Source organism: Pelmatolapia mariae, linkage group LG10_11 (assembly GCF_036321145.2).
Source record: "Pelmatolapia mariae isolate MD_Pm_ZW linkage group LG10_11, Pm_UMD_F_2, whole genome shotgun sequence".
Lineage (NCBI taxonomy): Eukaryota > Metazoa > Chordata > Actinopteri > Cichliformes > Cichlidae > Pelmatolapia > Pelmatolapia mariae.
The window spans coordinates 28,495,751-28,506,940 of record NC_086236.1 but is presented as its reverse complement, the minus strand read 5'-3'; the positions used below and the strand labels follow the sequence as shown (position 1 = coordinate 28,506,940).

The following is an 11,190-nucleotide window of genomic DNA, read 5'->3' as shown; positions in this document are numbered from 1 at the left end:
ATGAGGCTCAGTGATCGTTTATATCTGTGCTGTATTGAAGAGATCTATAAAAGGTTGCCAGGTTGAATGGAATTCTTCCAACCTCCCTCTTAGTAGGAGTTTAATTATTTCCAGCTGCAAATGTCTCATTGTATTAACGCTGATGTAGGAGGAACTTTTTGTTTCCAGTTTAGTAAAATTAAGCGGCGTGCTAGCAGCGTCACAAAACGTATTACATTATTTTGGGTGACAAATCTACAACAACCGGCTTCACTCCAAATAAAGCACAGATTGGGTCTGGCTTAAGTGGTTTTTTTTAGAATCTTAGACAAGGTTTGAAAGACATTATTCCAGTATGTTGTTATACAGGGACAATTCCAAAACATATGCGCCAGTGAAGCAGGTTGCTGTTTACATCTTTCGCAGGACGAGTTTACATTGGGGAACATTTTTGACAGTTTCAACTTTGATAAATGGAGTCTATGTAACACTTTAAACTGTAAAAGTCCATGACGAATACAAACAGAGGAAGAGTGTACATTTTCTTAGGCTTTTGTCCATTGACTGTCTGTGATTCTCATACCAAGGTCATTCTGCCAGACCTCTTTCAGATGATCAAGCGTGGTAGTTCCATCCAGTTGTGACAATGCATTGTGAACTTTTGTTATTAGTCCTTTTTTGAGTGGATCAAACTGGAATAAGTTATCTACGGTAGAGTCTGGGGGTCGATCTGGAAAGGATGGAAAATGACTCCTTACAAAGCTTCTGATTTGTAAGTATTTGAAAAAGTCATTACTGTGCAAGTTAAATTTTTCTTGCAATTGCTGGAATGTGGGAAAAACCTTGCTGATAAATAAATCCTTTATTGAGTGCAGCCCCTTGAGGTTCCATTGGAGAAATGAGATGTTTGAAAGTGATGGTGTGAATGTTGCGTTATTCATAAGTGGAGTTAGTATGGAGGCTTCCTTCCACCCGTAATATTTCCTTATCTGAGTCCAGATTTTAATTGTATGAGAGACTACAGGTTTCTTAAGGTCGTGTTTAGGGATAGGGAGAGCTGAATAGATCATAGCGTCTAATGAGGAGGGATAACAACTTTCACTTTCCATCATTGTCCAGTCGGCCCCCCTTAGTGCACAACCAAAACGACATGGAACGAACATTATATGACCAATAATAAAGACGGAAGCACGGTAACCCCATCCCTCCCTGACGTGTCGGTCTCTGCAGGTAGCCCTTCTTGATTCTTGAGTTCTTTCTGTTCCATATGAAATAGAATATTAAGGAGTCAAATTTATTGAAAAAGGTTTTATTAATCACAATAGGGATACACTGAAATAAAAATAAGAATTTGGGAAGAATATTCATTCTAACAATGTTTATTCTTCCTGCTAGTGAAATTAGTAGATTAATCCATTTGTCTATGTTCTTTTTGGTTTCATCATCTAATTTAGAAAGATTATGTTTAAATAAGCCATAATAATCCTGAGTGATATTAATTCCAAGATATTGGAACTGATTAGAAACTCTAAATGGTAAGGTGTTGAAGCTACTTGGGTTTCCTATTGCTTTAGAGTTGACTGGGAACAGCACACTTTTGGATAAATTCAATTTGTACCCTGACACTTCTCCAAAGTTTTGCAAAATCTCCATGATGACTGGGACTGATTTTGCAGGGTTAGAGATATACAGTAGTAAATCATCTGCATATAGCGAAACTTTATGTTCTGCTTTTCCCCTTCTAATCCCTGTATATTCATCTGTTGAGCGCAGTAGAAGAGCTAAAGGTTCAATGCAAAAAGCAGAGGTGAGAGGGGACAGCCTTGTCTTGTTGAGCGATTCAGATCGAAATAGTCGGAGTGGACATTGTTTGTTTGTACCGACACTTTTGGTTGGACGTATAGTAGTTTAACCAGAGAAATAAATTCAGGGCCAAATCCGAACCTCGACAGGGTCGAGAAGAGATAATCCCACTCGACCCTGTCGAAGACCTTCTCCGCATCCAAAGAAAGTAAAATTTCAGGGTTTGGATTATGCTTGTCTTGCGTATAGATAATGTTTAGTAGTCTTCTAATATTAACAAACAACTGCCTGTCTTTAAGAAATCCTGTTTGGTCTTGAGATATAATTGTTGGCAGAACTGTTTCCAGGCGTGTTGCTAAAATCTTTGCAAGTATCTTATTATCTACATTAATTAAACTGATCAGTCTATATGAAGCCGGGCCTAAAGGATCTTTTTCTTTATTATAGATCAAAGAGATGCTTGCCTGATATAGAGTTGGCGGTAGGACTTTTTTGTTCAGCGCCTCATTATATACTTCTAGCAACAGGGGTGAGATATGGTCTTTAAAGGCCTTGTAAAAGTCTGGTCCAGGAGCCTTGGAGTTTTGCAAATTATTTATTGCTTGCTCTATCTCTTGTGTAGTTATGGGTTTTTCGAGTTGTTCTACTTTTTCTGAGTTGATCGTAGGTACATTAAACTTGTTACAGAACATCTCAAAAAGTGCAGGGTTCTTTTTTGATTCTGAGGTGTATAAGTCTGCATAGAAACTTTTGAATGTGCTATTTATCTCCTTTGGGTCCCTCGTTATTTGTCCCGTATTGGTACGAATTTCTGTAATCAATCTTGTTGCTGCTTGTTTCTTGATTTGTTGTGCTAGAACTTTACTCATTCTTTCCCCCTGTTCATAATATTTATATTTTGTCTTGGTTAGAAGCTTGACTGCTCTTTCCAGTTTCCAGTTTGTTCTTGTGCAAGACTGTTGAGGGCAGCACCAAGTGTTGTCTGTCTACTTCCTGTATTTTGTCTTTTATACGACTTTCTTCTTCCCTTTGTTGTTTATTTAGCAAACTCTTCCATGAAACCAACTGCCCCCGAATATACGCATTTAGCTCTTCCCACAAGGTGGACCTTGTGATATCTGGAGTGTTATTAATTGACAGGTAAAAATCTATTTGATTCTTAATTTCGTCTTTCCCTTGTTTATTTGATAATAGACTATTATCAAATCTCCATATCTTTGTTGTATGATTGTACCCAAGGGCTAATTGCAAGAGAAGGGGGCTGTGATCCGGTAACATTATTGTGCTATATTCACAGTGTTTTACTGACGGTAGAAATTTAGAATCAATTAAAAAGAAGTCTATCCTGGTATATGTCTGGTGGGCTGGAGAATAAAACGAATATTATCGCACATTAGGATTTTGAACTCTCCAGGGGTCAATTATCCCATAATTTCCCATAAATTCCTGGATGGCTTTTGCCGATTTAGATATTTTGGCTGGTCTACTTGATGATCTATCAAGGTCTGTATTCAACACCAAGTTAAAATCACCTCCTATGATTAATTGGTGAGTATCGATATCTGGTAACTTTGATATTATTGACCGTATAAATTGCTCGTCGTCCACATTTGGAGCGTAAATGTTTACTAATGTAACTAAATGACCATGAAGTTTGCCAGTTAAAATAATATATCTACCCTGAGCGTCTGGTAATATTTTTGCTGCAGTAAATGGTACTGTTTTTTTGATCAGTATAGCTGTGCCTCTGCTTCCTGCATTAAACGTAGAGTGAAATATTTGTTCTATCCATTTGCAACTTAATCTGTTGTGGTCTTGTACTTTTAGATGCGTTTCTTGCAAAAAGATTATATCCGCATTTACTTTTTTTAAGTGGGCTAAAATGTTCCCTCTGAGTCCCCTACAGTTCCATGTTACAAATTTGACAAGATTTTGTGGCGCTCCTTCAGTAGAGGTGCCAATAGTTATTAACTGTTACTGACTGGTTAATGGATCTTACTCTGAGCTTTCTAGATGTGATCCTCTGAAATTCACAACTTTCTTGAACTAAACTAAAGAACATCCCCTTGAACTCAAACCTGAACCCCTTCTTTATTTTCAGTGAAACTGAGCTGCAAATGGAAAAGAAAAGAAGAGAAAAACAATTTTTGTCCAGCTTTTTATGGGCTGTAGACATCAGACTTACCACTAAACTCCTTAAGATTGTCTGCTATTACATACTATTCCCTCCTGGGTCATGTTGTTTGTAGAGATGGCACCCACTACCCCTCCTTGTCGGTAGATGTGGCTGGGCTCTGGATGTGAATACTGATGAACTTCTCTGCTTCGCGTGGATCTGTGAATGAGTGCTTGGTGTTGTTCACCGTTATAGTCAGCTTCGCGGGGTAGTACAGACTGTACGGGATGCCAGTATTCTGCAGTTTCCCTTTCGCGGGGTTGAATGTTGCACGAAGTTTGCTGACTTCGGGGTTCATGTCAGGGAAGATGTGTACAGGTGATCCTTTGTAGAAGAGGCGGCCTTTTTCCCTGGACAATTGCAGAATCTTCTCTCTGTCAGTGTAGTAGTGCAGGCGGACTATCATGGCTCTTTGGCGCTCTCCTATCCGTGGTTTCGGGGCGAGAGTCCTGGGGGCTCGGTCTATTATAGTAAGCGAGTCACCGTTTTCTTTCCCGAGCACTTCTGAGAAAAATTCTGCCATGAAACGGCTGAGGTTTCCCCCCTCTGCGTCCTCATTAATGCCCACCACACGCAGATTTTTTCTGCGGCTTCTGTTTTCTAAATCCAGGCATTTGTCGTATAGTTTGTTGTAATCTTTCTTTAGGGTCTCATGATCTTTTTCTAAGGCTGTTAATCTGTCTGTAGTGTCGCAGAGGGCCCGTTCCATTTCCTTCTGTATACTTGCTGTTTCTGCATGAATTTCGTGCAGTGTCTCTATTTTCTGTGAGAGCTCATGTCGAAGCTTATTGGTGTCCGCTTTAGCTTCTTCTCTTAGCGAGGAAATGTCCTTGCGTATGTTTTCATGCATATTCTCTATCTGCGTTTTGATATCATTCATCATACCATCGTGGTAGGCTTGCAATTCGCTCCGAAGGATCCTCACGGAGATTGGTGAATTCTCGTCCGCCATGTCATGTTGTTGCTCTTCGCCGCCAGGTGTAGCAGAAATTGACAAAGTTTTTTGTGTGTATTTCCAACTACTCTTCATGACTAGTTTTCTTCAGGAGGAGTTTGTACAGCTGTGTCTTGATCAAAATCTTTGAATATGTGTCCCAGGAGGTTTGGATAATCAAAAAACTTGGTGGAGCTGCCTTTCGCTGCTACTTACTCCATTGGCTGGAAGCGGAAGTTGTGCTGCCTGTTTTGTTGTTGTTGTGGTTGTTATGACCATTGCTTGACCCCACACATCAATGATCCAAGATCAAAGATGTTTGAAAGCAGTGACAATGTGGCCCTTTGCAACACTTTGTACTTTGGGGTCATTTTTGACCCCTGAGGACAACAGGTGTTAGTAAATCCAATAAAAACCCCATAAATAAATCAAATTACTTAAAACTTATTCCAATCATGCATAGCATAGTACTGAATAACTCCTGTTATTTTCAGACCATTTGATGAATAAAAAAAACACATTTTTGATGGCAAAAGATTTCTTTTCGGGTCAAAAATGACCCAAGGACAACACAAAAGTTAAGGTTAGGATATGTATGTTTTTTTATTCCAGGAAGGAACAGGTGTTTAAATGCACCAAGGAGACAGTTGGAGAGAATTCGGGACAACTGGAGACATTTAGGAATACAGGGACTGACAGATACAGGGAAGAACTCTCATCGTGACAAGTAAAGTTTATCTTGCCTGGCTGGGCAGCTCTCTGGGTGCTCAGCACCCCCAAAGCTCTGATCCTAGAATCGCCCCTGGTTTCATTCTATAATACTGGACTTATTTTTCTACGAAGGTTTGAACTTTGAGAATGTTTAAACAAGAGAGAAAAGTGTGAAAATGTTCATGCCTGTCTGAGAAAAGCGCAAAAAGTGTGTAGTGAGGGGTTTTACAGCCTTAAAACATAATAATTATACAAAATAATTGTAAAATATAAAGTTGGCTACTTCACGGATGTCACCTATCGCGGGTTATTTTTAGAACGTAACTCCCGCGATAAACGAGGGACCACTGTACTTTTCTAAAGCAACACTCTCTTTTTAATGTAATTTGTACATTTTTGTAAAATCAGTAGGAAGTGATATATTACGTGAAAATTCATTGTTCATTTTGTATCCTGGTTTTGAACAAAAACAAGGGGTATAGGGCAAATGATTTGTGGTGCAATGTCAACTTTCAAATTTGCAAAGATGTGGGAAGAAAACTGACATTGCATGGAAGGACACTACAAGAAGATGGACTGAAATCTGCAAAGCCAGAAGAAGTCAAGTCAGTCAGTTAAACAAATTAAAATCCTCCTCCATCAAGAATTAATAGTTTATTGTCACATACACTGCAAAACAGGGGTTACGCTGAGCAATGAAATTCTTACTTGCTAGTTCACTTCAAATGGGAAAATATATATAACTAAATATAAATAACTGAACTAAGTGAAAATAAAAATAATTATAAACATAGAAGAAGAAAAAAGTTAAGGAAGTACATGCAAGATGAGTGAGCTGGGTCTAGCCCAGACTGCTGAGGCAGTGAAGTCTGAGGCTGCATTTGGCTGTAGTTCTCATCTTTTCCCCCTCCAGTGTTCAGTTGCTGTCCCCATCTTCAGTCCAAATCTGTTCTGATTTGAGCCAAGACCCAATTGGGTCCAAGTCTTCAAAAAATAGGCTTATTCAAACTAAAAGCATACTTTGGGGTGTCTGTGGAAGTAGGTCATCTCCTAATTGGAAGACTTATGGTTCGATCTCAGGCTGCTACATTTCATTATATGAACTATTTGCTTAACACAGAAAATAAGGACACATTAAACAGTAGGTTTACAATGCCTTCACACAGTAAAAAAATAAATAAATTGGCAAAACAGAATAAAACAAAACTGAATGAAGCAAAACAAAATAAGACTTAATCATTGTAGGCCTGTGTAAATAAAGAGGTTTTAAGTCTGTTTTTGAATTTACACACAGATGTAACTCATCAGGTCAGCAGGTAGCTTGTTCCAGAGAAGAGGACCCCAGTACCTAAAAGCACCTTAAGCATACTCAGGTCACCAGGTTCAGATCATTTAACTGTTTCCAGAATCAGATCTAAGAGGTCTGACTGGGTTAGAGATATACTGGATGCCCAAACCACTGAGAGCTTTGTGAAGTAATAGAATAATTAAGTAATCACATGAATAGTAACCTTATTCATGGCATTATCAAAATTGAGATCACTATCCAAAATGATGCCAAGGTTCCACAACAAATTCAGATCCAGAAAAACCTGAATTTTCTGTTGTTTTTATGCAGCACATTCAGTGTGTAATGGCCTTCAGAATGTGGATGTGGTTCTTAGAGTATTTAAAAGTAGAATGAAAGGCAGAGCCTTCAGTTTTCAGGCCCCTCTTCTATGGAACCAGCTTCCAGTTTGGATTCAGGAGACAGATGCTATCTCTACTTTTAAGATTAGGCTTTTCCTTTTTGTAAAGCATATAGTTAGGGCTGGATCTGAGGCCTCACTTAGTTAGACTGCAATAGGTCTAGGTTGCTGGGGAATTCATTATGCACATAGTGTTTCCTCTTCAGTCACCTTTTTTATTCACTGTGTGTTAATACACAACTCTGCATTTAAGTTTTAGTTATTATTAATCTCTGGCTCTCTTCATAGCATTTATCCTGTCGCCTCCCTTCACCCCCAACCAGTTGTAGCAGATGGTCGCCCCTCCCTGAGCCTGGTTCTGCTGGAGGTTTCTGAATGTTAAAAAGGTAGTTTTTCCTTCCCACTGTCACCAGAACGCTTGCTTGCCAGAGTGGAGAGAGCCGTTAATCATATTTAGAAAATGATTTAATTTCATCACACTCATTTACTGAAGGAAATTCAGTTAGCATGGTTTTGGAGGGATAAAATACTCATCAGTGGATGAAAAAAAAAAGCAGAATTAGACTGGTTATCGTTGATCACTTGGGAGACATAGGATTCTCTGGTTAATTTAATTATTCTAGCAGTATAGTGCATTTTTATAGATTTCTAAATTAATTAATTTGTAGTTTATTTTCTCTTAGCTCTCCTGCAGTGTTTTTTGCCATCTTTCACTGTTTTTCCAGGGTGCTTTTGGTGGACCATGTATATTAATAGTTTTTACTGGAGCAATAGTCTCAATAACTTGAGCAATTGTATTAGAGAGGTTGTCCATCAATTCATCATAGGATAACAGGAATGGTAATGTACACTTTGAAAATTCCCTGATGAATGTATCAGCTCTGGTGACATGACGCTTATTGATGAATTAATTTGTGTTTTTGTTTTGACAGATGAACAATTGCAGGGAGTGACAGAAGTATTGGTGGACTGACACAGGGTGGGTTTTTCCAGGGAGTCCAGCAGCAGTTCATTCTCCCATCTTTGGTGAACGATGGAAATCCGACTTTCCAGCGTGGCTATTTTCTGGCTGAGCTGAAAAAGATCCAGGGCCAGTCGATTGTAGCGGGTCTCTTTAGTGGAATCCTTCTGAAACCATTTATGGGTAGGTAGCAACCAAAGGAGAAATCCATAAAGCAGAAGGACACCAACAGGTGTTCTGTTGGTGTTGGGCTGGTTGTCAGAATTCAATTGTTCAAACAAAAGTAGGTAGAAACAAATAGTTTCATAGTAGAAACAAAGTTTCAAGCTCACAGCAGATGACCAGTTGGTAGTGTCGTGCAGCAATAACCTAAAGTAATGGGAGAAACGTGTCAAGCCAGCCAAAACTGAAATATGATAAACATGTATTTTACTAATGATGACTGCAAATGATGTAGAGGTACATCAAAATTTATATTTGTCTGCACAGATCCACAAAAAAAGTAGAAGCTTACACACAGAAGCTTAGTTGACAGAAGAATATCCAACCGATTTATACAGACACACAGTAAGACATCATTTTTTTACTGCAGCTTTCCTGTCACTCTTTTTCTCACTTAGGCACAGGATGCTAATGCTACCAACACTTTTTCCAAACTCACAGACTTAGTGAGCACAACAGTGAACAGATTTGATTTAAATCCCTATCGTGGACAATGACTCACAGACCTAGAGCTATCTAAACCAGAAGTTCCAATATGAGACACAACCAATCATGGCAGACCGCCCCTCCATGAGCCTGGTTCTGCCGGAGATGCCTTCTTGTTAAAAGGGAGTTTTTCCTTCCCACTTTTTCCAAAGTCCTTACTCATCTGAATGTAATATTTATACAGGGAATATTAAATATCTATTTAATATTATATCAATTTATTTTAGTTAGTACTTAAAAAAACTGAATTGAATTTAATATATCACAAGGATGAATAGGTCTGATTCAGCAAATCCAGATTTATATAACTATTTTGTTTTGCTGAATTAGATCTAACCTCTAAAAGCAAACAAATATTCAAATGCTTCTGATCAGTTCAGTCTCTTTTTTTTTTGTAACTACTCAGCAGTCAGAAAAACATTTAGAACCAAGATCTAAACTACAAATGAGGCCAACATAGCAAATCTAAAAATAATAGTTTCTTGAGAAAAGAAAGTATTTCTATTGGCACACAACAGCAGCATTATTTTAGAAAAAAATTACTAAGGTCAGAATTATTAATCCTTCCTGATTAAAAAAAATGTTTTATTGAGCCATAGCACAAGCCACTGCTGTGATATATGCACTGTGTATTGTTGTGTGACCAAGTTTTCTGCATCTAGAAGAGCTAGATTAGTTATTTTTCAGTATGTATTGTAAATATTGTAACTTTATTTATTTATTTTTTTTAAATGAGCCCCCAGTGCAACACGAAGAGGCCACCGCAGACCACAACCCTAAAGGGAGCAGGCCAGCAACCATGCCCAGGTAGCTGCCTTGGAGCCAGTAAGCACCATGTCCAACAATAAAGCTGCAACATTTGTCTCTCCAGACTCCCTTAAGGCAGTGTCAGAGAGGAGCATGTTCAGTGAGAGACTGAGATTACCCAAATCCACTGAGCGGCGACTCCATCTAATTCACAGTACACAGTGCAATAGTTACATGCGTTTTCTTTACAGTGAAAATAAGAAAATAAAATGTCAATCATATATATTTATCTCTGTAATTTTCTGGATATTTATAATTGAGCTATTTGCATACATTAGAGCTATTTCTCATAACTTTGTAATATATTGTATTATTTAATTTAATGCAGTCTAATTTTCTTGAAGAAACTGTAACCACATAATGTCCTTAGGGATTAATCATTTTTGAGGAAGCAGATATTTTCTCCAATGTGTTTCACCAATCAGAACAGGCAATCAGATTAATTTATTAATCCCTAAGGAAAGACAATAAGAACAGTAACAGACTGAATATTTGACTCTAAACTGTACTCTTAAAGTAGTCTGTAAGTTCATTTGTAAAGTTTGTCTTTTTTTCCCAGTTCACAAAGACAGTTTTCTTAGCAATGCAAAAGGCAGTAAGGACTATATATGATGTATTTTATTCCATATCTAATTCACTTATGTCACCTATGATACACACCTTGGGAGGGTGGGATACAGCAACTAACCCATATGAATAGGTCTTCACATATAAACCTCTGAACATGTATACAAGACCACATAGCAAGCACATAGTTCTCAATGGAGTTGGCTGTGCAGTGGATCTCTAATCCTTTGTCCTTGATAATGTAAACAAAACTGCTAATCTTATCAAGGTGGAAGGAATCATGAGGAATTTTTATTTTATTAGTCCTTTATTTATCTAGATAAAAAATCTCATTGAGATTGAAAATCTCATTTTCAAGAGAGAGGGATATGTTAACATTTTGAAAGAAACCTAAAGCAGTCAGTAGCAAAACTGGGTCCTGGTCATTGGTTTTCTTCTAACACAACAACAACTGAAATCATACGTCGCTCCTACTGAAGAACTACATCCAGAAGACTCCCATCCCATTAAAAGTCTGAACCAAGGTCCGCTACGGAAGAACATCAAATGTGGAGGAGCTTGAGAAATTCAAAGCAGAACAGCCTGGGATTGCTCAGGAGACATGTGTGAGACTTGGTGAAAACTACAAATGACTGCACGGTGTTAGCAGTCAGAAAGGACATAACTATGAACATAAGGGAGGCTAATAATTTTGACCCTGGTAGTTTCTCACTTTCATGAAAAGTAAAATATGTAAGCATCCAAAATAAAACTAGGGTGTTTGCAAAAGCATGTTTAAAATTCCTTGCTCAGTTTAGCAGCACTTGGGAAATTTTCAAAAGCTATTTGTCCATCATCCACTTCCTAAGATAAAATG

General features: G+C 38.1%; 1 protein-coding gene across 2 annotated transcripts in view; it reads right to left on the bottom strand.

The window, feature by feature from the left end:
• Positions 1 to 5,484: 5,484 nt before the first annotated feature.
• The window catches only part of alcama (activated leukocyte cell adhesion molecule a), a 78,770-nt gene continuing 73,064 nt past the window's right edge, over positions 5,485 to 11,190 (bottom strand). For both annotated transcript variants that reach the window (XM_063487878.1, XM_063487879.1), the window contains one exon: positions 5,485 to 8,621. The gene's annotated coding sequence lies outside the window, so the exon portion shown is untranslated. The remainder of the gene's footprint in view (positions 8,622 to 11,190) is intronic.